This window comes from Hyaena hyaena, unplaced genomic scaffold (genome assembly GCF_003009895.1).
Source record: "Hyaena hyaena isolate Hyena2069 unplaced genomic scaffold, ASM300989v1 scaffold_594, whole genome shotgun sequence".
Lineage (NCBI taxonomy): Eukaryota > Metazoa > Chordata > Mammalia > Carnivora > Hyaenidae > Hyaena > Hyaena hyaena.
In genome coordinates, this window is record NW_024081227.1 from 468,357 (window position 1) to 494,731 (window position 26,375).

A 26,375-nucleotide genomic window follows, 5' to 3' on the forward strand; every position below is an offset into this window, starting at 1 on the left:
TAACAGAAACAAATCTTCATAGCTCCACTTCCTAACACAGTAAGCACTCCTTACGCTGCCCATGTTAAGTACATGTGTATTAAATGAATAATTAATGGCTATTTTCTTTAAGGGTCAAAAAGAAAGATAGTAACTGAACTTGGGCCTTGAAATAAAAGGAGGGAAAACTATGTAAAGTGCCCTAATTCCAAATGCCAAGGTGAAAGGAGGCAGATTATAGAGCGATGGGGCCTTCAGCATAGAGCTCACAAGTACAGGCTCCACCGGGAGACAAACTTGGCTTGGAGCCTCTGCTGCCTCTCTTCCCAGCCGCGTAACAAATCAGGCAAATTGTTGATCCTCTCTGGGTTTCAGAATCCTCATGTGTCACATGAGAATCAATCATAACAACACCTATTGCCGAGGGGCGTGGGAATTAAATGAGATCGAATATGGAGAGTTTATGGCATGTCTCTGGCATGAAATAAATACTCAATAAATGGTAGCAGGAGTAGCAATAATCGCAGTAGTGATGAAATACAGAAACATGAAAAAATTCTTTTAAAAAACCTATTTCATGACTGGAATGAGAGGAAATCTAGGCTAGTGGAACCATGCTTTGTGAAATCATAAATACACCATGTCTGACCCTGAAATTCTCATCAATTATACGAATATCGGTAGCAGAAACAACAGTCACCACTACACTCTCATCTTGGTCCAGAAGAGCAAGAACACGCCAGGTGGGAAGTTGATAATTCATCAGGAAAGTCAAAGGGAAAGGAAGAATGTATAAATATGGGTGGTGGGCTCTGAGGTACAAAACCTATTTTTTCCTCCCACTACTGGGACATGATAGAACTGGAAATCCCTCAGCAGGCTAGCATTTCCCACTGAATCAAACATCATAATTGTAGTTTATTATAAAATTTGTTTTTCTTCCTTGTAAGAGACTGGAAAACCCTGCCAACAATGTATTGTTAAGCATTTAACTAATGGAGATGGGAAGTCACTTAGGGATAGTAGTAACTCCACCTCCCTCTCCTTCTCTTAGATTAGATACATTTAGTACACTTAAGGCTCTAAATAAAGAGAGAGAGAGAGAGAGAGAAGGGAGAGAAAAATACTAACCACCATACCACTTGCTGAGACATTCCATAGTAAAGCAACTATCTGAGATTGACAGTGTTTTTCATGCATCTGAAAAGTAAATAATTTTGGAAACATGGTAAATATCCTAGTCATGTCTTTTAGTTAGAAATAAATTCGAATTAAGGAAATATCATTTATTGTGAAACATATTTAAATAAACACCACTTTGTTACCTTCAATTTATTATGGACATTGCCAATTTAAAGTCCATTGGGTCTGCTTTGTGAACAGTTGAAGCACACTTCAAATTAGCACTAATTATAATTAGCATTGATTATATACGAAAATAAATGTTCCAATTTTTATGATGTACTTTTTTTATAGGTGCACAACACTAATCTTTTTAGTAAACCCTTTCTCCATCAATTGCACTAAGGCAAATTTCAAAGCAGCTGAGGCAGAATGATTAGGAATTAGAACTTTATATTAACAAAATTGTAAAGTATTTGAAAATAATTGTATTTGATATATGAATACCACCACTACTATCTCTGGCTTTCACATCTATCATCTCCACTGGTTTCATTTACAAGCACCCAGAGATTACAAAGTTTGACCCTGGAAGTTCTGTGAGTTGGCTGAAGATAAAAGATTAGAATCTGACAATTCTAGAGTTACTAGTATAGTACATGACCTAGTTACTGTAACAAATTGAATTAACCTCTATTTCCTAGAGGTTTACATTTACATGCTGAGTTAACCCCTTACTCCCAGAAGTCAAATCCCTGGTAATACCAGGGATTCTTTTTGAGACTAACTGTGCAGAGAAAAGTAAAGAAAGAGGTTACCAAGTATCCAATATAGCCATGAAAATGTTTCACTTCCCAAAACAAGGCCTTAAACCCTCATGTAAAGTTTCTTTCTCCTTACATAAATATGATTCTTAAAAAATTTGGTTAGGGGCACCTGGGTGGCTCAGTAGTTAAGCATCTGACTTCAGCTCACGTCATGATCTCACAGTTTGTGGGTTTGAGCCCCGCGTGGGGCTCTGTGCTGACAGCTCTCTCTGCTTCAGATTCTGTGTCTCCCTCTCTCTGAACTTCCCCCAATCGCACTCCGTCTCTCTCTGTCTCTCAAAAATGAATAAACATTAAGAAAAATAAAATAAAATAAATAAAATAAACTTGGTTATCTGTGTACAGAATAAGCACGTTCAAAGGTAGGATTTGTGGCAGAGTTTTCAAAGATAAAAGTAGTAACTGTATATAACATCATACCATGTTAGATAATCATACCAAAGACCCTGGTTATTATAATAATTAGATTACTGATTGGCAAACTTTTTCCCTCTCCATCTTCATGAAAGAGGTATATTTTCCCCATTCCACTGATGTTAAGCTCAGTAGCTGCCTTACTTTGACCACTGGAATCTAATTCATCTGTAATACAAGTACACCTGGGCTAGCCCCATGCATCTCTGCTGTCGCCATCAGAAACGCTTCCCTTGGTTTGCAGCCCCTTCACATTGGGCCCCAGAATAAATATTAGTGAAAGAGACCTCAATCTACTCCCTAGGGAGGACCCAAACCCAGAAAGGCATGTGACATTGCCTAGAACACTCCCAATCAGCATCCTAGAGAACGAAAATGAATACAAATTATTTTATGCCACTGAGTTATGGGAGTGTATGTTATATAGCAATAGCTGACTGATGCAGTCACAAAGAAAAAGTTAGAGATATTTAAACTGTCTCTGTTTAAAGCAGTTACAATTTGAGTAAAATTTCTATCACAAGCTATGAAAATAATTTGAAGTTTAGCATTTGAAAAGATTAACTTTCAACTGACTGGAAAATTCATTTATAGGGAAAACATCCCAGAGCCACTACTTAACAGTGTCATGCATAGTTCTTAGGAGTTGTGTGTCCAGAAAAAGAGAACAAGCACTTTCTTTAAATAAAGTCTGCTTAGCTTTGCTTAACAGTTGTACCAGACCTTGAGTTAATATACTTTCATCAGGTTTCACACTGCTGACTAGCAATAAGAAACAGTCACATGATGCTGGGGGCTGAGAATATGTTTTCTTCACATCCCACAAATAAACCAGCGCAGGAAATTTCAAGATTTGAATAATGAAAATGAAAGAAAATCCTCATTTTCTTAGAAAATTCCCCTTTACATCTGCACAGAGTGAACTAACAGATTCAGAATGAATGCCGAATCCCAGGGACATGACTTGCTACCGTTTTATTCTACCACTTACAAAACATCCCCCGTGTGTGGCAGGCTTTTTGGTGGAATATTTCACCATTATCACTTCAAGTGATAACCTAAGAAGTATGTATTATTATCATATGCATGTTATTTTTTTAATGTTTATTTTTTTTTTTTTTGAGAGAGAGAGAGAGAGAGAGAGAGTGTGTATTCACATGACGGATCAGAGGCTGGAGGGAGGTGGGGAGGGAGAGAGCGAGAGAGCGCGAGAGCAAGAGCGAGTCCCACACAGTGCAGAGCCCAACACAGGGCTTGATCCCATAAACTGTAAGATCATCACCTGAACATAAATCAAGAGTTAAACACTCAACTGACTGAGCCATCCAGGCATCCCTTAACCATATTCACTTTAGAGAATGAGAAACCTAACAGGTAAAGAGCACGAGTAACCTACCAAGCTATAGAGCTAAGAAGTGGTCAGGCGTGGATTTGGAGACAGGCTGTTTTTTTTTTTTTTTAATGTTTTATTTATTTCTGAGAGAGAGACAGACAGACAGACAGACAGACAGCATGGGCAGGGGAGGGTCAGAGAGAGATGGAGACACAGAATCTGAAACAGGCTCCAGGCTCTGAGCTAGCTGTCAGCACAGAGCCCAACACGGGGCTCAAATCCACAAACCACGCGATCATGACCTGAGCTGAAGTTGGACGCTTAACCATCTGAGCCACCCAGGTGCCCCTGGAGCCAGGCTGTCTTACTCCAAACTAGTTCTCTTTCTCATATCCTGTACCATGAAAAAATACTTCTAGAATCTTGATTTTGACATCAGAAACTGCCATGTAGATATTACCATAAAGCCATCGTGCAATCCTTTCTCCTCAAATTGAAGGTATCTTACATGGTAACATTTAAAGAAATATTTCAGGACTCCCTCTTAATTAACCCCAATGCTTACATATAATCAAACCATCAGGATGCTCACAGAACAATTTCAAACACCCTTCAGAAATCAAGAAACAAAATTAGAGACTGAAAAGCCATACCTTATGTATCAAACACTGGTGTGACATATTAAAAAAACACAAGGGTCAAAGTGGCTGGGACTATTCTAGGCAATGTTGCACACCTCTCTGGGCTTGGGTCCTCCCTGTGAAGTAGACTTGGGTCTGTTCCACAAATATTTATTCTGGGGCCCAATGTGAAGGGGCAGCAAACCAAGGGAAGCGTTTCTGATGGCAACAGCAGAGATACAAGAGGGCTAGCCGAGTGGTACTTGTATCACATCTGGATTCTATTCCAGTGGTCAAAGTAAGTCAGTTACTGAACTTAACATCTATGTATCCTTTTTTTTCTTTTAAGTTTATTTATTTTGAGACAGAGACAGAGACTGATCGTGAACGGGAGAGGGGCAAAGAGAGAAAGAGAGAGAGAATCCCACGCAGGCTCTGTGCTGTCAGTGCAGAGCCCAACACGTGGCTAAATCTCACACACCATGACATGAGCTGAAATTAAGAGTTGGGCACTCAACCAACTGAGCCATCCAGATCTGTGTATCTTGAATAAACCCACTGAAAGAGGGGCAGCCAGACATCAGGCCCTTGTTGAAGGAAGGTAAAACCAAACAGTGCCACTGATGAGATCTTTTTGCCAAAAGAATAAAGAAACAAACAAGCTTGAATCTAATCACATCTCTAGATCGAATATCCAATTTACCAGTTATAGAGAAAGAGGTGAAAGGTAATATATACCATGAGAAACCCATCAGCATTATGGCTCATCTGAACCTACAAATGAGCACATTTTGTCAACAAGTCAATAGCATGAGGGGAAAAAAAAAACAGCAGCAGGGGAGGGAAGGACAATAATAAATAAAAGACCTAAGAGACCCAATAATCCTAGCAAAATGTGAACTGTGTTTAAATTCTAAATTGGAGCAGAGGCAGGGAACATCTATAAAACATATCCTTGGGATCACCAGAAATATGGACTGGCTGTTAATACTAACCCTTGATGTGACTGTTGATTATGTTAGGTGTAATGATTAAATGATAATTCGTTTTTAAAAATAGTCCTGGAGCAGCTGGGTGGCTCAGTTGGTTAAGCGTCCAATTTCGGCTCAGGCCACAATCTTGCAGTTCGTGAGTTTGAGTCCTGCATCAGGCTCTGTGCTGACAGCTCAGAGCCTACAGCCTGAATTTGTGTCTCCTTCTCTCCTGAGCCTCTCCCACTCGTACTCTGTCTCTCTCTGAAAAATATTAAAATTTTTTTTCAAAATATTCCTTCTCGGTAATGAATACTGAAGAATTCTGAGGTAAAATGACACCCTATCTAGGATGTGCCTTAAAATTCTCCAGAAACACACAAAAAATGACATCCTATCTAGAATGTGCCTTACAATTCTCCAGAAACAGGAAAAGAAAAGATAAAAATGATTGACAAATGTGTATAACTCCTGAAGGTCAGAAAATACATGCAGATATTTTATACTATCTTTGCATACATATGTGTTCAAATTTTTATAATATACTCAGGCATAAAGGGAAATCAGGAAAATCTAACACACCATAGCTAATGTTCTCGGATATGAGACTATTAGTAATCCTTCAGTTCATGTTTATCTGGCTAGTCTCTCTTTTCTTCATCCTTAAAACTATAGTTTTGTATTAAGTTAGAGAAAAGTTCTGTTTTCTACAATATTATTCAATGAAACAAAATTAAAAAAAAAAAAGACCTGAGAGCACTAAAATTCATTCACTTAACAGTCATTCAATCACTACTTCTCCTTAACCTAAGTCAAAGCTGTGGGGATGTAGCAGTGTTAACACACACAGGTCCGTCTTGTTAAAGCAGCGGTTACCAAAAATCTGGCAAATGTCAGCTTCCCCATTAGAATCAGAAATAAGGATGTGGTAACAGGCGCAATTTCCCAAATCAACTCTGGCATGTAAAATGTCCATAAAACCCAGCTCCAAAGTCACATTTAACTGATCCCGACAGGGTTTATACTGAACCCATGCCATCCTGCCCAACCTCATTAAATGTTAAGTGTGAGGCACATGCAGGTTAAATATTATTCGAAGATTAGAATGCTGTTTTGTCATAGTTTATGTGGCCAATAGCATGGGGAAAGGGAAAGCAAAAGGACTCAGGAGGACTGGAACATTCTACCACTATCACCAGCACCCCTGGAGGAAAAAAATCCAGAAAGGACACAATTTCATTGAGTTAACAATGCAAGCTCGACTCTGTGCAAGAGGGAAGAAAAGTCAGAAAAATAAAGAGGAAACCCTCAGGATTCTCAGTTCTACATTTTGTGGCGCAGACAGGCAGCTCCCCACACCACGGTTCTGATTAGTAGTTTCATCTTTTGGTTTCCAAGATGCCAATTTAGATGATGTCAGTTTCCAGCATCGATCCCTCCTTTCAATGGCAAATTTCCACCCATTCAGTTCATTCAGTTTCCTACCTCGAAGCTGTGTGTTAAAAGAGGCAGGATGATATCCTCATGGTTAGCATCACACACTGTGGACCTAAACCACCTCAGACTATCCTAGCTCTGCCAGTGAGTTGCTCTGTGACCTTAAGAAGATTCCTTAACCTCTCTGTCTCAGCTTCCTCATCTATAAAATGGGAATAATACTAGTATCTACCACTTAGGGTAACTGAAAGGATTAAATATAGTAATGCATTTAAAGAGCTTACAATGATACTTGGTAAGTGTTCAATAGTGCTTGTTATATGTTGTCAGTGTAAAAGACACACTTGCTTCTAAAAAAAGAATATCAGTTTCATAAAAAAAAAAAAAAAGAATATAGAACATCTCAATTTTTATGCTGTTACAATTTAAGAGGATATCTGGGGGGATATATTGAGTTAAGTAAAACATGACCAGAATTAATTTCACCTTTGTTACTTTTATGACTTTCAGTAACATTTTAGTGTGGCTACCAGAAAATTTAAAATACAATGTGTGACTGGCATACTGGACAGAACTGCTCTAGGAGGTTGATCTTTGGAACCTGAGATCCATCACTTTTCCTCCTTTACAGAGCTGCAGATTAGATTTACTTGAATTTCACACCTGTGCTAGAGATGATTAACAGGGCAATCTCCACACCCACCAGTTCTCCAGCCCTGAAGAAAGAAGCAAAGATTCACAAGGTTGTTTCTCAGGTCCTTCTTCACCTGGAGAAGACGACTATACCCATTAAAGCCCACCGTGAACAATACATGGACTCCTGAGATTCTGAAGAAATAGCAGTGCCTAAATAACACCCAGAATCCTCCCTGTGCCTTCTGAAGACATCAAGAACTGAAAAGCATCAAAGCTGTTAAGTCCAATTCCTAAGCTTGTTATCTCTTTTGGAGTATCAGCGGAGCAAGCTATTCCACCTCTCTGCCCCCCTGGCTGACCACCTCTGCCAGCCACACTGCACTGTGTCCCAGGTGTGCTGTGCTCACGGACTCACCCAGTAACCACATGCAGGGGAGCACCCCGCAGGCAAAATGCTAGAGGTTTCTGTATGTCTCTGCTCATACCGCATCTGCACCAAGGCTGCTGGTGCAGTAACTTTGTTTAATAGATGAATGCCAGGGACTGCATGAACTCTTTCTTGCCTAACACACTATCAATATTCACATTCTGCCTCATCTTCATCCACTGCAGAGTATACGTATGCTACACTGGCCTGTCATTTATTGTCTACCATGTAGGAAGCACTATTCTAGGGTTTTCACATTTCATTTTTTAATCCCCTCAACAACCTTCTGAGATATTTTACACTTTCTAACAGATAAAGATGTTGAAATCCAATTATGTGCCTGCAAAACATCTCTCTGCAGATCTGACATGTGCAGTCTTCTGTTGTCAAGGATCCCAGAACTCTAGCCAAGGGAGTGACAACCTCTCTCCACCTAAACAAGAACCTGGGCTCCAGCTTGTCCTTGGACCTGCACAAGGACTTTGGGCCCCAAGCACTGGGTATCTTGAAAATAACATCTGAAAGCATTCCAAGTGAAAAATGGTTTCTCCAAAGGCGATTGCACTGTGAAACAGCGAAAGATGACCCTGCCTCTAAAAGACCATGATTTGCATTAAACTTCACTGCCTTTTCTTTTTTAACATGCCCGACAGGCAGCAGTGGATCAGAAAGCCATAATCACTATTCCACTTTGGAAATTGCAGTGTCCTCCTTCCCCAAGAAGACGGACTAAAATACACAGACAGCAGGCTCAGGGCACCAGTAAATTACACCCTCACACACCTCAGGATGTCAAAGAGGTGCTGCTCTCTCAGTAAGCATTTGCGAGAATTTGGGATAGAATGCTGAAATCCCTACCAGCCTAGAAACTCAAAGAGTCCTGAGGAATCAAACTCCATTTAATGACAAAGGATTTACCATTTTTATCTTTTCACATATGGGCATTATTATGGAAGATTGGGCACATGCAGAGATTAATTACAACAGAGGACAGAAAAGAAAGTAAGCCAAACATGGTGAAGGTATGTTCCTGCATTCCTAAATAGGCAGATAGCTATATTGTTGCTTCAAAGGATGTAAGGGGGTACAATATTACCCAGAAGTTGCTTAATGGTCACCTGATCATAAATAAACATTAAGTGGTTCCCATTATATGTGCTTAATCTCAATGCCCCCTCAACGTCCTACTTTGCACAAATCACTATCCTTACTAACACTGTAATGAATTCTCTCCAGGCAACTAACTTGTTAAAATTATCACTTAAGCTGGTCTACAGAAATAACCTTCTACTTAATATTACAGATTAAAAGTCATCACACATTTTGGGGTGCCTGGATGACTCAGTCGGTTAAGAACCCAACTTCAGCTCAGGTAATGATCTCATGGTTCATGGGTTCGAGTCCCACGTCCAGATTTGTGCTGACAGCTGAGCCCCTGGAGCCTGCTACAGATTCTGTGTCACCCTCTCTCTTCGCCCCTCCCCCGCTCACATGCATTCTCTCTCTCCCCCCCCCCCAAATAAATAAATAAATATTAAAAAACTAATGTCACCACTTTGGACTCTAGCAGTGACTACCCTCCTGATGGATTCATGTGAACCAATAATTCTAAGAAGCAAGTGTACTTTCCATGTTTTAAACATTGCGCAGTAGAACAGATAGCTTGCAAATATGCTATTTCTTTTAAATGAGAAACATGGTAGAAGCAAACCTGCCTTTCTTCAGGAAACTCTTATTACTGTAATATTTCGCCTCCAAGACTACTGCAAAAAAATTCAGTGACTCTGATCCTAAATTTTAAGGAATAGAATCTCTCATACCCACCTGGTATGAAATTAGCTTTATAAAGCTGGTCCTAAAAAAAAAATAATGGTTTCTGGAAATTTTCAGAAAAAAGAAAAAACACAGAACTGTTGAAAATGGTTACTTTTGAAATTTAAAAACTATAAATTTAATTTCTACCTTAGAATAAAATACTGTGCTGACAGTGTAGAGCTTGCCTGGGATCCTTTCTTTCCCTCTTTCTCTCTCTGCCCCTTGCCTGCTCATGCTGTCTCTCTCCCTCTCAAAATAAATACATTCACATTAAAAAAAAGACTATTTCACTTACCTGAAGTAGGTAGAAAAGCATACTGAAATACCGGCAACTGGCTGGAAAATATTTATATAAATATATACATCAACAGGTTCTTTTAAAACCATATTCCTGGGGCACCTGGGTGGCTCAGTTGGTTAAGCGTCCGACTTCAGCTCAGTTCATGATCGCACAGTTCGTGGGTTCAAGCCCTTCGTCAGGCTCTGTGCTGACAGCTAGCTCAGAGCCTGGAGCCTGTTTCAGATTCTGTGTCTCCCTCTCTCTCTGCCCCTCCCCTGCTCATGTTCTGTCTCTGTCTCAAAAATAAATAAACTATAAAAAAAACCTAAAATTTTCTCCTTCAGTAACATTACTTTGTTATAGGTAAAATTAATAGTCATCACAAGGGGGAAAAACACAAAATTATCAGGTCAAGGCTCAGGAATGAGCCACAGGGCATTTTCTTTTGTGACGCAGTGACAAGATATATAGATGAAATAGGAGAAATAAAACTGCATTTCAGCAAGGTCCATTTCTCCTCATTTGAGAGCCTTATCAAGTGGAGATAGTTTTAAGTCAAAACCTCTTCGAAAGATGCTGAGTTGACACCTGGGCAATCTCTAATCTTTATCTGTATTACATCTTAAAAAAGGACACTTTGCAAATTAAACCAGCTTAGTTGTCGCTAACTTGAAAGAGACAGAAACACAGCAACTATCTATTCAAATAAAATGTATATGTAAGGATTTTAAAATGTGTAGGGCAGAAAGTGGCACAATCAGCAACAAAGAAAGTTCTGAAACTGAAAAATAACCAACTCTTCACAGTGTATTTCAATGATCTTAACAGGACCTTTGCTGTGAACTTTTTACAGCACAAGAATAATTTGCAATTCTGAACAACAACAACAGAAAAAGCCCTCTATTTACTGTTGACCAACATTGCAATCGTGTAGGACAGAATTTAGGCTTATCTTATATGGAGCACGGGCAAGCTGGAATCACAGAAGGCAATACAATAAGCTGAGAGAATCATGTTGAATTATCCAGAAACGGACAAAGACTTGCAGGCATGAAAGGAATATGAAAGGCTTAGGAGGGAAGCAGTGTGGGAAGGTGAGGGATTTCAACTGCTATAAGAAATACTTAGTTTAGATTTACTTTAAAATCAAAGGAGAAATGGTGAATAGGACAAAAAGGGAGTCAAACCTCAACATTTTAATCTCTTAAGAGACAGCGTATGTAAGTAAGTGACCCAAGGTATCTCTTGCAATTATTTGGCTCTCTGAATCCCATGGAAGGAGAATTAAGCAAAAATTTCACACAGTCCTTTTTTTCTCCTAACTGCTGCACTGATAACTCCACCAACAAATGGCTTCATTCTTTTCCAAAACATACATAATGATTTGAAATACTTTTACAAAGTTCACAGATATAGAGAGGGACAAAATAAATCAAAGAAATTGTAAGAAACAAACCATGAAACAAGATTGAATAAGCAAGTTTCATGCTTTAGGTGTATCCAGAACTGAAAACGCATGGGTATAATTAGGTCTCTCCGAGGCAAGTTCTACAATTAAATAAAATTATGTCTGTTTATGTGTAATGGCGGCGGGGGGTGGGGGGACATTACTTTATCCATCACATGTGCATCATGTACTAATTTTGTTCTTTCAACCGATTATGTGGCTCTAGAAACTGGGATCAGTCCTCACTTGCCTCTATGTCACAAAACAAAGCATTGCCTATATACAGTTGGTATTTAATAAACGTTTACTCAGACACAAGGAATTCTAATGCTTTGAATTTTACTCAGTAGCCAGGACAACGTTAAATTGTCAATGAGGTACTCTAGAGTGGATGAGATGTGGTGTTGGCCAAACTCAAAGATCAAGATGTAGCTGATTAGTAAAGTTCCCAGTGAGAAGCCCAAGAAAGACATAAGCCAAGCCAGCACAGAAATGAGCAACTGAACATTTCCAATGGACCATAGTACATAGCCTTGTGGAATGCAGGAAAGAAAGGCAACCGGTGTCACAGCAGAGGAGTAAGCAGACTGTGTAAGAGGGGCAGATTAGCAGGGTCTCAGAGGGCAGTATTCAGTCCCAGGAGATGGGAGTGAGTGTCTCTCTACAGAATGCAGAGCACCAATACAGAATAAATGAAATGCTTATCAGATGGAATGCCCCCAGGCAGGGCAAGGGAATGGAACACAGGGGCTGGTGACCACAACTAGAGTAAATTCTTGTCCGAGAGAAAAGAGAAGTTGAGTCAATAGAAGCCGAGTAACCAACCCCAACAGAACACGTAGTAAAAGAAGAGTCCTGGTACTAAATTATCAAACCATCAAATTAAGGATTCTTCAACTTCCTTGGCTGGGAGAAAGATGGGTTCCAAATCCCAGGAGAAGGTCTGGACATACTGGACAGTTTAAAAGCTCTACATACACAAAGGGATGAGGATTCAGATTGCTCCATGAGCCCTCTGTAGACTAAACCTATGTTTTGAACATTATTTTTGTAGCAACAAGCTTAGTCACAAATACTTTTGCTGTTCTCATCAGTACTGTTTGTAGTCATCACACAGGTGAATACGTGAGCAAAACTTTTTAAAAGTTCTGGGCCTAGTAATCCAAGGTCGGTAGGTTCCACCTAAGCTGAGAACAGCTTACTAATAACTTGCTTGAGTCATCAGGCTTAGATGCAGGAGGAAACACAGAATGCCAGAGTAAGCCCAGTCCTAATAAGAGTTCAGGACACCAGACATTTGCCCACAGGAAGCAGAAATGCCTCAGTGGGATTCAAGTGATTCTGCTGTGTATTTCAGCACTGAAATGCTGTTACACAGCCAGGGCTTTAAATATTCCATGCAAATAGTACACTCTCTCACAAAATATTTTCTCCCCTTCCTCCCTGTGTCTCAAGTGTTTCCCTTCTGCACAATGATTAGAAATGACTTGAACATGTATAAATGCCAAAATCAAAAGGCATAAGCACTAAAACATAAGCCACAAAGATAATCCACATCCCTCTGCTCAAATTCTCTGAAATTATTCAACTGCTAAGGGAAATTGTCTGTTTTTACTCTATAAAGTACACATATATAACAATTACATTATATATAATTTCCTTCAGTGGTACATAGTTTACTACATACATATATATGCATATATCATACAATTTCAAGATAAGTACATCCAAATTAACATATACTGAACTTTCAATAGTCCAAGAAACACTTTACAACACCTTAAAAAAAGTGCAGATTAAAAGTTCTAAAACTGTCACCATTTACAGCCTAGAAGGGCAAATAAATAATAGTCCACAGAAATATCAGCAGACAGCAGCCCTGATACCAGATCTTTAGTAAGACCCACCACACACATGCCTCTCTTTAACAGTAGCCCGTTATTCTCCTTAACAGGAAAAAATAGTTTATTGTATTCCTTAGCACAATTGATAACTATGTACTTACTTGTTTTTTACTCATTCACTGCCTGTCTGCAGTACTTCACTCTAAGTTGCATGAGCTCAGAAAGGGGACAGTTCTGTTCACCACTAATCAACTATCACAGCACATGGTGGGGCATTCATTAAAAGTGATAGATTGATTGAATGAATTCATGAACAAACACTACTTTCTTTTAGGTTCACAGACCTTACGTCAGTCAAAGAAACTTGCCTATGAACCAAGTATGAAGTTGGCCCAGAAACCCCATAGCATGTGCCTAAAAGAAGAGTAATAGATCCAATTAAATAGACAACTGGCTAGATGGACAAAAGAGAAGATAAAACTACCACTTCACTCGTACTTAGAAATATATTTGGTGGCATTTGAGCCAATTAATATATTACTACTGACAAGACATAAAATTAACAATCAATGAAAAAATAAAGAACAGGTTTTATTTTCATGGAATTAATGCACAAATTAAACACTGATAAATATTTGCACAACAACTCACAAATAGTATTTTATCCTTTTCATTCTAGGCTATTATAATTTTACAGCCATATCTTTATTTTTAGACTCCATGAAATAGTTTAACAAAAATAAATTCTGGCAATGAAAATGAGCTGTGTTTCAAACCTACATATGCCAAACATCATACTTCCTTCCAACTGTGAATAAGGAATATTATGCGTGAAGCATTTCAAATATTTTGGTACAATTACCAATCAGGTATTATCTAATTTTAATAATTACTTCAAAAAGTTACTATCTCCAAGGAAAAATTACAATTCTATCCAAATATAAGTTAGCTATCTAACTAGAGAGTGCTCTTTCCTCTATCTACAGCCTGTTTGTTTGTTTTTTCTTTTTTGAGATCTCTGGCACTCCCCTGAGATTCAATATGGGATTGACGTTTGTTTGGACACTGGGTTAACACAGTACACCAGGCTATCTATTCTCTTTGACAAGAAGATACAGAGCAGCTATTGAAAGTCAATTTGTCCTCCAACAGAGGCAAGCAGGCATGGATGCTCCCATTTTCTTTAAATTTGTTCTTTCTTTCCTTCTTTCCTTCTTTCTTTCTTTCTTCTCCCTCTCTCTCTCTCTCTCTCTTCCTGAGAAAGATAGAGACAGTGTGAGCAGGAGAGGAGCAGAGAGAATCTCAAGCAGGCCCCGCACTGTCAGCACAGAGCGCAACCTGGGGCTCAAACTCATGAAACTGTGAGATCATGACCTGAGCCAAAATCAAGTCAGATACTCTACTGACTGAGCTACTGACTGAGCTACCCAGGTACCCCTGGGTGCTCCAATTTTTTATAGAAGTTTGCGAACACCCCCGTCTTCCTCCACCAAGCTTGCCTGAAGAATTGCTTCTTTCTGAAGATTCAGCCCAAGGGCCCTACTTTTGCCCCCACAGACTTGGAAAATCTTTTCACAAAAAAGTGATAGCTTTTCCCTCCTCTGGACTCCAATTTGATATATAAAAGTGCAATGGAATTCTTTGTTCACACCTATTTCTCCCCATGAGAATCTGAGCTCAGTGAATTCAAGAACCCTATGACATTCAGTCCCATATCCCTCAGGCCCAGCACATCAGTAGACATTCAAATGTTCACCTAAGGCAAAGATGAGGTCAGAAATCATGATTAATGAAAGCTCATGATTTCTCCCTCCCTCCCTCCCTTCTTCCTTCTCTCTCTCTCTCTCTCTCTCTCTCTCTCTCTCTCTCACACACACACACACACACACACACACACACAAGTTTTCAGGGCTATGGGAAACATTTAAAATAAATTCTATCCTTAAAGATTGGTTTATATTCCAAACTCTGATCTTCAAATTCAGACTTAAATAACCAAGTGAACAAAGCAATACTAAGATGTTTCTATGGAACAGCCATTCATCTATTCTAAGAGTCTCTTAGGAACTGAATTTGGGTGTGTGCAAAAGGACTGGGTGGGGTGACACACACAGTGAGAAGATTTCCACTTTTGGCACCACTTCTAAAGATGAGAATTACAGTCAACAACCCAGCAAGAAACGTCATCTACTCAGAATTAACAAGCAATTTTATCACAGGCAGACAGTCCAGTATAAATTCAACTCCACTATCCCAGGATAAGGTCATGCTGGTTTACTGTATATTTCACATGCTAGTTAAGAAACTCATCTATAATATAACCCTCAAAATGTCCTTTGAATCAAGATGATGGTGACCCTGCCTACAACACCATAGCTCTGGTCCCCAGAGGAGTGAAATATGTGCTATAAAAAAGAGAGGCTTGATTTTTACACATGGTTGCTTAGCATCAAGTACTTTTATGTCAAAAGACAAATGGCACCAATGAAATAGCTTATTACAAAGGCTACCAATCAGCCCTGGAAAAGTCATGACCCAGTGCCAACTTCCCAAAGCAATTCTCTCAGTTGAATTTGATATTTATTGTTGTTATGATTTTCCACACAATGAAATCCCTCAGAACATCCTCTCCCTTGGTATTTTTTAACTCGAATACCTTGCCATCCAACCATAACTTTTTGCCTTTCCCACACTGGCAATTACAACCATTTTTCCTTTGGCCCTCAGATAGATCTACAGTTCATTCCTGAACTTTCTACATTTTATACCTGCTGACTGATTTTTCTTAAGGTCTTTTTGTCCAGGACTTATCCTTCGTCCTTCCTTTACAAGATGATGTTCTAAGGCCTTTTCTGAGATTCACACACACACACACACACACACGCACACTCAAACAGACTGGAGCACTCTCTCTACTCCCAAACTCCTTATTTCTGGGGCATCATTACCTGTCTCCCACTGCCAGGCCAAGGCTTTCAAAGAAAGGAAATATCCTTGACCACAACATCCAAATGACAGCAGGTCTTAATAAATGCAAGACTAACGACCAAGTGAACGAGAAACTGTTATGTGGGTGAGGAAGAATAAGAAAGCTAGAAACACTGTGATATCTGAAAGTAGGCGTACTGTAGTGGTTAAGAGAGAAGACTCCAGAACAAACTGCCAGAGTTCAAACCCCAACGTTGCCATTTTGTAGCTGTATGGCTTTGGGAAAAGTACCAACTTTATGAAATGTTATAAGGAATAACTGAGTTAATGTATGTCAACCATTTAGAAAAGTGCATTAAACATTCCAAACACTTTGAGTGCTGGTAATTAACATTTACACAATGAACTAGCCCTTTAAGAATCCTGGTTACTCTAAACTAATAAAACCTTTTAAGTTATTAGTAAACTAAGTTTAAACTTTTTTTTTAGTTTTCTTACTGAAAGGAAGCAAACCCACAGATAGATGCCTTGACCTCTGCCTCTGGTAATGTTGACTTCTATACATGTCTGAGTTTACCTATTATAATGAAAAGTTCATTTAACATACCTACAAAGTTAACTCAATTTATATAGAATACTTGATTTTTTAACAAATAAACTATACTCATTTTCCCCCACAATGTTTTAGGAAAATAGGACAAGATTAGTTTTTTTAATTGTCAAATCAAAATCTCTAAACTTGGAGAGCAAATGGAAAGAGCAAAGTGGAATTTTTCTAACAAGACTGTACATGTGGAGGTACTGAAAAATGAATGAGAGCTTGAAACCAGATAAGTCATAACCACAAATTCACAGCATCACATTCCTCCTTTTCTAGTCCTAGTCCTGGGCTCCTGGGAGCCAAGTAGGAAAGACCAAAGGACCATCCTTTGGCCCCAGCAGAAGGCTTATTTAGCCAGAAGAGTCAGACCTGCAGAATATTTGGTCTTGGCCCTTTTTAAAACCATTGGTTCAGGGCATCTGGGTGGCTCAGTTGGCTGGGCAACTCAAAATCAGTTGATCTGGGCTCAGGTCATGATTTCACAATTCAGGAGTTCAAGCCGCACATCAAGCTCTGCAACAATAGTGCAGAGCTTGCTTGAGATTCTTTCTCTCTCTCTCCCCCTAACCAGCTGATGCTCACTTGCTCGCTCTTTCTCTCTCTCCCTCTCTCAAAATAAAGAAATAAACTTAAAAAAAAAACAACCCCCAAAAACAGAGGCTTAGTCTTAGGGCAGGGTAGACTGGTAAAAGATGATCTATACAGTATTAAAAACATGATAAACTCATGACTGTTTAACTTTTTTCTACATTTTACTTATGTTTGAGGGAGTAAGGCAGAGTGTGAGTGGGGGAGGGGCAGAGAGAGAAGGAGACACAGAATCTGAAACAGGCTCCAGGCTCTGAGCTGTCAGCACAGAGCCTGATGTGGGGCTTGAACCCATGAACCGTGAGATCATGACCTGAGCCGAAGTCAGACGTTCAACCGACTGAGCCACCCAGGCACCCCATGACTGCTCTTACCCTAAGAACAGCCCCAAACAATCTTTCTCTTTTTCTGAAACCCAGGACCCAGTCCTACCTATCCCTTTGGGACCCAGGGCCAGCTCTCCAAAGACTGTCTAAATCCAATCTCCTGCATCCCAAGCTCCATTCTCCCCTCTCTGCTGATGCCAGTGTTGCAGGGCAGACTCTGCAGAAAAATTCAATCTGATTATTTTCCTAGAATTGTGGTCATTAGAGAACAGGGGTTAGGTAGGTTAATGTTCTCTCCATCTTATAATGGCACTTCAACAACAGATGTGTTATTGCTACTGTGTGTTCTGGAATATGAATCATAACATGCAGCAATTATTACTGAATTACTTTTAAGTACACCACTGAAACAGAATGCCTCATTAACCAGCCATGCACTCTCCATTCACGAACTAATCATTTGAGTAGAGCACTCCAAGAAGAAGTGGGGGGAAAATTCCCAACTCAGGACCTTTACAGCTTTTTGGCACATAATTGTGGGCCCCGGCTTGTGAAATGTGGCTCTCTGATTGCAAGAGAAGCACCAAAACTCAAAATTAACCTTGACCATTACCAAACTCTGAGAATTAGTCATCAGAAAAAAATGTGTTTTGGGGTGCCTAGGTGGCTCAGCTGGTTAATCATCGGACTCTTGATTTTGGCTCAGGTCATGATCTCATAGTGTGTGACATGGAGCCCACATCAGACTTTATGCTGACAGTGTGGAGCCTGCTTGGGATTCTCTCTCTGCTTCTCCCCCATGCAAACTCTCTCTCTCAAAATAAATAACGATTTTTAAAATTTACTCCTCTCTTAAAAAAATAGAAATCTGCTTTTCCACTTTATATTGGACAGCATAATTTAAAATGAACAAGTATAAAATACCACTTCTTAGGAGAAAAATATCCAAATGACCTCCTGTGCTTTAAATTTCTGCTAATGAATACAGAAGGAATATAAAAAGTAGAAGGCAGAAGTTTTAAAATTCTTATAATCTGATGGGGAGAACTGACTAAAAAGCAAGTTTGGAAAAATATAAGGTAGTATATAATTAACCCATTGTTAAATGGTATGATATCAATAATAAGCAGGAAACAGGCTTATTTATTAAACAAGGGTGCTATCAGTAAGGTTGGAGGTGGTAGGTTCAAGAATAACTAGTAGGAATCAAGAAAGGGAGGTGCACCCGGGTGGTTCAGTCAGTTGGGTGTCCGACTTCGCACAGGTCATGATCTCACAGTCTCTGAGCTGGGGTCCCGTGTCAGGCTCTGTGCTGACAGCTCACAGCCTGGAGCCTGTTTCAGACTCTGTATCTCCCTCTCTCTCTGCCCCTCTCCCCTTCTCTGCCTCTCAAAATAAAGACATAAAAATTTTTTTTAAGAGGGATTAAAGTACCATTTAAGATTATCCCCTAGAAATTATTTTAAGAATCTTCTGGCGTCATTAAAAAATGGAAAAATATTCATCATAATCAGAAACATGTCAGGCAAACTCTGTTAGACCTAACTTAGGTTGGAGTGTGATTGGTTTTGAGACACTGCAGATGGGGACCCTGCCGAGATGAAAAGATATTCCACCGTGGGTGAAAGCCCCAGAGGTGTTTCAGGTCCAGACATGACTCCTGGAAGCTGTATTTGGCATAGGTGGATCTCGAATCCAGTACATCGAGCAAGTGAGCAAAGTCATGCTTGAGCTAAAGGTTCTGGAATCCTTGGGCCTCTTCGAGGTCATGGTTTATGGCTCTTACTTGGGTCAAGTGGATGCTCCAGTCCATGGCCGAGTGGCACTGCCAACGACAGGAACGAGGGATGCTCAAGCCTGAGGATGCCACGAAAGCCCTACATCTAGGTCCCTGGATGAAGTGAAGCCAGTTTGCAACCAACTACCTGGAAGCAGGATTTAGAAAGTAGACTGGCCAGAGCTGGAATGATCTGGCCTGGTGTAAAGTCTGCTCCAGCTTGGCAAGGAAAAACCAGCTGGTTTGTGGTCTCTGTCTTTGCCCCTGAGTCCTAATGTGGCTATCTATCTCCACCTCTGCCCTCCTCCTCTCCCCTCCCCCCTCCCCGCCCAAATTTGCTAATTAAAGAATAAAGTTTTGGAAAAAAAAAAAAAGAAACATGTCACAGATCGGATTGAGGACATTATTCTGATTTTATATTCAAGCATAAAACCTCCTAGTCCATATCACCTTGCATGGTGATCTGAAACAAGTTTAGGTTAACTCAAAGGTTTTGTTCTTCCTTATTTACTATAACCTTTATTTATTTTCAACCTTTCCCTAGGTAAGGAAAATTTCAATAAAGAATATAACAATAAAATTAGAGAAACAAACTGAAAAATTAATGTGAAAATCTAAAACTCTTCTAATATAAAACATATATTTTTTATAAAAGTGGATACCAACCACGAGGCAAGCTGGGTAACGGGGATTAGAATCTCTATGAATTACTTTTGCAACTCTTGCTAGTGTGTAGTTACCTAAAACAGTTTTTTTTTAATTATGAAAGCAAAATTAAATGCAAATATTATAACTGTATATGTTAACTTGACTAACCATGGCAAAGTTTAAAATTTCATAGTAAGCTTCCTTGAAGCAAAAGCATAAAGCTGCCAAATTCTAAAGTAAATTTCTTAGAAGCTTTCTGGTTCTATGAAGGATGGGAAAACGTAATGGACAATGGGCTCTGCAGAAGATTCCATCTGGAAGTTCCCAACTGCTATGGTCTGAATTGTTTGCATCCCTGCAGAATTCAAATATTGAATCCTAATCACCAAGGTGATGGTATTAGAAGGTGATGAGGTCAGGAGAGTGAGCCAGAATGACTGAGATCAGCACCTTTATAAAGAGAAATCAGAGAAAACGCCCTTGCTCGCTTCACCATTGTAAGACACAATGAGAAGACAATTAATTATCTCTGAACCAGAAAGTGGGTGTCAACAGACACCAAATCTGGACTTTCCCAGCCTCTAGAATGTGAGCAATAAACATCTGTTGTTTATAAACCACACAGTTTCTGGTATTTCATTAGAGCAGCCTGGACAGACTAAGACATGTATGCAGTCTTCAGCCAGAGAAGACAGTCTAACATTCAGGTACAGCAGTGGGAGGTAGCCACGGAACCTAAAAAAATATGGTAGCATGAGGTGATGATGGGTGCAAGTCCTATGGACACAGTAAATGACCCTTTCTTTTAGGCAGGTTTCTGATAAGAGCTGCTTGTCAGAAAGCTGGGTACACTCTCATCTGCTCCCAGAGACTGATATTCCCTACTGCTGACAAGGACAACTCTAAACACACAAAGACCAGATTAGAAAAAGGCGAGCAGGACCTTGAGAGTCAAGTTGAGATATTTAACCAGATCTTTCCAAGCAAAGCATAAACACAAAGGTGGGGTCCCAAGGAGACCATGGCTCCAATAAGAGGGGTTTTTTTTGTACATCCACAGATTTTTCCTCCGACATTTAGATATATATTTGATGGAGCTTCTGGGAATCCACACATCGGAGGATGGCAGAAATGCTCTGAACTTCTTAAGTTTTCAGAACAGGAATAACCAGTTTCTTAATCTGACCACTGATAATTTCAAAAATATGTCTGAAGAATATCTCTTTCTGAGTGGCATGACTTCCTGGTAAGGACTCTGATGTCACTACCCCAGAAAACTGAATAAGTTGGTGAGTTATACCCAAGCATAATTCAACATTTGCTAGATTCACATGTGGGTTTAAAAGACAGATATCTTCTATCTTGACTTCTGTTTTCACCTTGAGTGTGTAAGAATGAGAGAAGATGTATGCAAAATGAGCATTACTGAAGTCCAAAGGTAAAAGAAGACTAACATATTGTTCTGGCAGTGTTTTGTCATATAAATTACTTGGCAGCATCTGGCTAAATCCATAAAGAAATTTTAAATATGTTTTGGTCACAGATCATTTCCATAAAAGCCTAATAACTACACTAAACTTTTGAAGAGTTGATTTAATTAAAATTAAATTCAACAGATATTTATTGACTGTTTATTATATATGAGGCATGAAACTAAGACCTGATAAGCCCATTTACACAAGGCTCCATGTTCAAATACCTCACAGTCAAATCAGGGAAAGGAAAGAGAAGACACCTATAAATAGCCACTGTTTTGGACTGAATTGGTTCCCTCCCCTCCCCACCTCCCAATTCATATGTTGAAGTACTAACCCTCAGCACCTTAAAATATGACTATATTTGGAGGCAGCCTTCAAAGAGGATATTACGGTTAAGTGAGATCGTATGTGTGGGCCCTTATCCAATCCGACTGGTGTCCTTCTAAGAAGAGGAAGAGCTAGCAGGGAGGCACGTGCACAGGAACAGGCCATCTGAGGACACAAACACAAGTATGCTAGTCAAAAAGAGAGGCCTCAGGAGAAACTATACCTGTGGACATCTTGGTCTTGGACCTCCAGCCTGCAAAACTGTGAGAAAATACATTTCTCTGGTTTAAGTTACCCAGTCTGTGGCATTTTGTTACGGCCGCCCCAGCTAATTAATATAGCTACTCTCTGGGGGAAGCCATGGTACATACCATAAAAGGAAAGTTGTAGTTTATTTGATCAAAGGAATCAAGAAAGCCTTCATGGAAGAAGCCTAGGATGGTTGGGTGGAATTCTGACAACTGAAGGTGCAGGAAGAATGCAGAAATCATTACAGGAATGAGCCAGGATCTCAAGGTGGCAAGGAGTTGACTATTTGGCAAGTAGTCAATTGCCCATGTTGGTGATGTCCTCGTTTCCTGTGGCCAAGGAAGTAAGAACCTATTAAAGCCGGGGCGCCTGGGTGGCTTAGTCGGTTAAGCGGCCAACTTTCGCTTGGGTCATGATCTCACGGTTCGTGGGTTCGAGCCCCGCGTCGGGCTCTGTGCTGACTGCCGGCTCAGAGCCTGGAGCCTGTTTCAGAGTCTGTGACTCCCTCTCTCTCTGACCCTCCCCTGCTCACGCTGTCTCTCTCTCTCTCTCTCTCTCCCCCCTAGAAATTAAAAAAAAAAAAATTAAAAAAAAAAAAAAAAAGAACCTATTAAAGCCATACAGCAAGGGCTCTGAATGTCAGGTCCTGAATTTGGTAGAGGCAGAACTGAAAACAAAATAGAAATTATCAATTATACAGTCTTTAGGTGCAACAGGAAGGACTATTTCAGAATATGGAGAAGTGTCATATGTAGGGCAATGAAGTAAAGTGTCTTAGCTTTTCTTTTTTTAAAAAAAACACATACACACTGATGTTCTAAGTATAACTTATTGTAAAAATCTAAGACTCGTATAATATAAACATTTCTGAAATTACATGCTTAGATACAGTGACAGGATTTCACTGCAAGCTAGTCTGAATTCTGAAGAACTTGCAAAAATAAATCCTGCTCTCTAAAAAAGTATACTACCCTGAATATCTAAATTCATGTTCATTTCATAACATCTTAGTTGTCACACCCAACACTGGAGTGATACACATCCTTCTAGGAAACTGAATAGAAAGTGATGGAAATAAACAAATCCCTCATTTGAAGCTTCCTATACTTCTAAACTTGATAGTACAAGTCAAGAAGACACCCACTCTCCCTCTGAATTGAAATTTCTACCTCAGTTAATAAATGAGAGTATTTTACAGCATTAATTACACTAGTTATTATTAGACCACCGACGATACTGTTAGATCACACTCTTGGCAACAAGACATTTATTTATACTCCCTTAATTTGCAGACCCCAGTGAAACTTAGATAATTAAAAGGGCATTTAAATACTTAAGTCACGTAAAGAACACCAGCCAAACATGTAGGTTTCCAGAGATATCAAAATAAACTAAAAACCCATTTCAGGAGCTGACTTTTAATTACATTCTTTCTATTTATTGCAGACAAATGTCAAAATACCCACGTGATTGCATTTCAATGCCCATGGACATCCAACAATTGCTAAAGAAACCATTAAAATGGATGCTATAATCCTGCCTCTTAGGGATATAATCTAGTAAAATGTAGGGGATTTTAATTTGCAGTAAATAAAGCCAGATTCCTTATTTATAAATGCTGCTAATAAGGACCAGGGATGTAAAGGTGACCAATCACTTTCAGTGTCCACCCCAGTTTTATTTATTGAGGGAGGAGAAAAGTAAACAAAATATATCCCAGCTCTAATCCCATTTCAAAAGACTGATTGATAGGAGAAGCAAGCACCTTGCCTCTCTTGAAGGATTTCTCTCAATCAGAGAAGCTTCTTTCCTTTGGGCCACATGGTGACCTCCCAGGTGGATGGCTGGGAGGCAAGGTTTCCCCAGTATAGTAGAATGGGCAAACTGGTGCCCATGAGCATTCCAGCAGTGGCTCCAAACAGCCCTCCTCTCACCGCCATTTCCCCAAGAAAACAAAACAAAATGAAAAACAGGAGGAAGAGGCGGCCCATTCTCAAACCACCATACATACAAGATGAAAGATCCCTGCTGATCACACATCTCTCCTCCAGTTAGGATTACAGAGGAGGCAGCACTGAGGAGTAGACCCCTGGCCAACTCAATTTCTCTGCAGCCCAAATGAAACATGGAGAAGGAAAATTTTTAAAAACATAAAATCAAGACTTCTTTTGAAGAAAATGCTGTATAGGGTCAAGCAATCCAACTGTCACATAAATGGTACCAGCCCTTATGATAGAAACTCCTGGGCCACCTGCTCTCTCAAGGTAAAACTGGTGAACTAAAAATAAGAATGTATTGATTTTTAGGGATATTGTGTCTCAGCAGAAAAGGAAGGTCCTCGGGTTTTAAGAAAGTTTAGGGAGGCTGGTTACTGAACAAATGCTACATATTTGTGAGCAACCAGGGTGCACTTCTATATATAGCACTATTTTTCTGTTAAGCTACATTGAAATCATCTTTAAATTCAGCATTGTATCCAAAAGCAAAGTCATTTGTGGATGCCCTCCCAGAGAAGCCAAAGGACTGCCAAACATGAATAAAAGCCTCCAAGTGTCCTGATACTGGTTGATTTGTTTCATTAAAATGTAAAATAAATAAATCAACCGATAAGTCAATCAATAAATTATATATATACATGCACACGCATACATACAGATAACTTCAATAAAAATTAAAAAAAAAACTTTAACTACTATATCTTGACCCAAAACACTGTTAACACTTACAGAGCTCAATTATGATTAGAATACAAGTCCAAGGAAATGACCATCTCATATTGGTTTTGCAGCGACGTGCACCTCCTAAGTCTATCCATATGCATTGCCCATTCTGTACATTGAGTCCCACCCATCCACCTCATCATCTTAGTCTTAAAAGACATGATGAGATTATTATATGCTGAGATATTCAATTAGATGGGATAGGGAGCAGTTTTGTGTTATTAGCCCTGTTTGGGGGCCCTGACACTGGGCCTGTCCAGGGAAGAGCATGTGACAAACAGGATCTTTGGGCCACTTCATCAGCAGATGGGGCAGGGAAAGGTCAAATCTCACAACCAACACACAGAGTGGGGGATCATACAGAAATCTCACAGCCAAGAAGATGGAGGCCCTGTTTTCAGGGGCAACTTCATCTCTGCTTGGAGTGAATTCCTGATTGCACTCCTTCAGATCAGGTACTTCCCACTGCATCGTTCAGACACTCTCACTATGAGCCTAGCATCCACCACTCAGGGAAACCAAAGTTTGACTTACCTCCCCAGGGTGAAAGGTAGACACATCTGCCTGCATCTTCCACGTTCAGATGCACTCATATCTCAGCAGAGAATTCTCATCTATGTCCCATCTATTTCTCACCTGCAAAGTCTCTCTCACCCTTTTGACATCCACCCTCGGGTCTTTCCATAGTGCAGTACAGAATATTCAGGGGAGCCACATCAGAAAAGGAATGTAGTCATTTCTGAGAAGCATCTACAGCAGGTGATGTCATCTAGGGACAGGAGGAACTGGCCCTTTCAGCTCATCCTTTCTGGGGTATCTGGTCCTGCTACAGCTCAATAGCTGTTTCTTGACAGCATTCAGGTAGAAATCATGACACTAAGGAGGGATTGTGAGAATGGCAAAGATACAACACACTCAGCCTGGGTAGTAATGGCTTGAGGTGCGAGCAATGGACATGAAGACACTGCTTTCTGTGTGGAGGGGATAAGGGACTGCCTTAGTTCCCATTATGTCTGTCTGCTTGTCCTTAGGACATCCGTGAGAGTTCTGATTTCAGTGGTATCTTTGTCAGGCAGAGGAAAACACTTTAATTTTACAAATTCATTGAAAATCATCAGTTTAAACTTAGATCATTTACCATATACTTAACTTCCACCTATGTGGGGTATTTTTGCTAAACATTTGTTATCACTGTATTTTAATTCTAGCCAGTAACTTTTATTTTACCTATTTAGCCATCTTATGGAATTTTTCACTGAATTATTTTATTTTATTTATTCTTCGAGAGAGAGTGTGCATATGTGTGCTCAGGGGATGGGCAGAGGGAGAGGGAGAGAGAGAATCTTAAGCTAGGTGCAGAGCCCAATCTCATGACTATGAGACCTTGGCCTAAGCCGAAATCAGGAGTCAGATGCTTAAGACTGAGCCACTGAGGCTTCCCCTCATTTTGAAATGTTCATTTATTTTTGAGAGAGAGAGCATGAGCAAGGGAGGAGCAGAGAGAGAGAGAGGGAGAGGGAGAGAGAGAGAGGGAGAGGGAGAGAGAGGGAGAGAGGGGGAGAGAGAGAGAGAGAGGGGGAG

The 26,375-nt window shown here is 39.9% G+C and overlaps 1 protein-coding gene and 1 pseudogene across 2 annotated transcripts in view; one reads left to right on the plus strand and one right to left on the minus strand.

The window, feature by feature from the left end:
• DOCK4 (dedicator of cytokinesis 4) overlaps nucleotides 1-26,375 on the minus strand; it is a 422,569-nt gene that overhangs the window by 306,000 nt on the left and 90,194 nt on the right. The gene's annotated exons all lie outside the window — the stretch shown is intronic.
• LOC120248544 lies at nucleotides 19,178-19,499 on the plus strand (annotated as a pseudogene).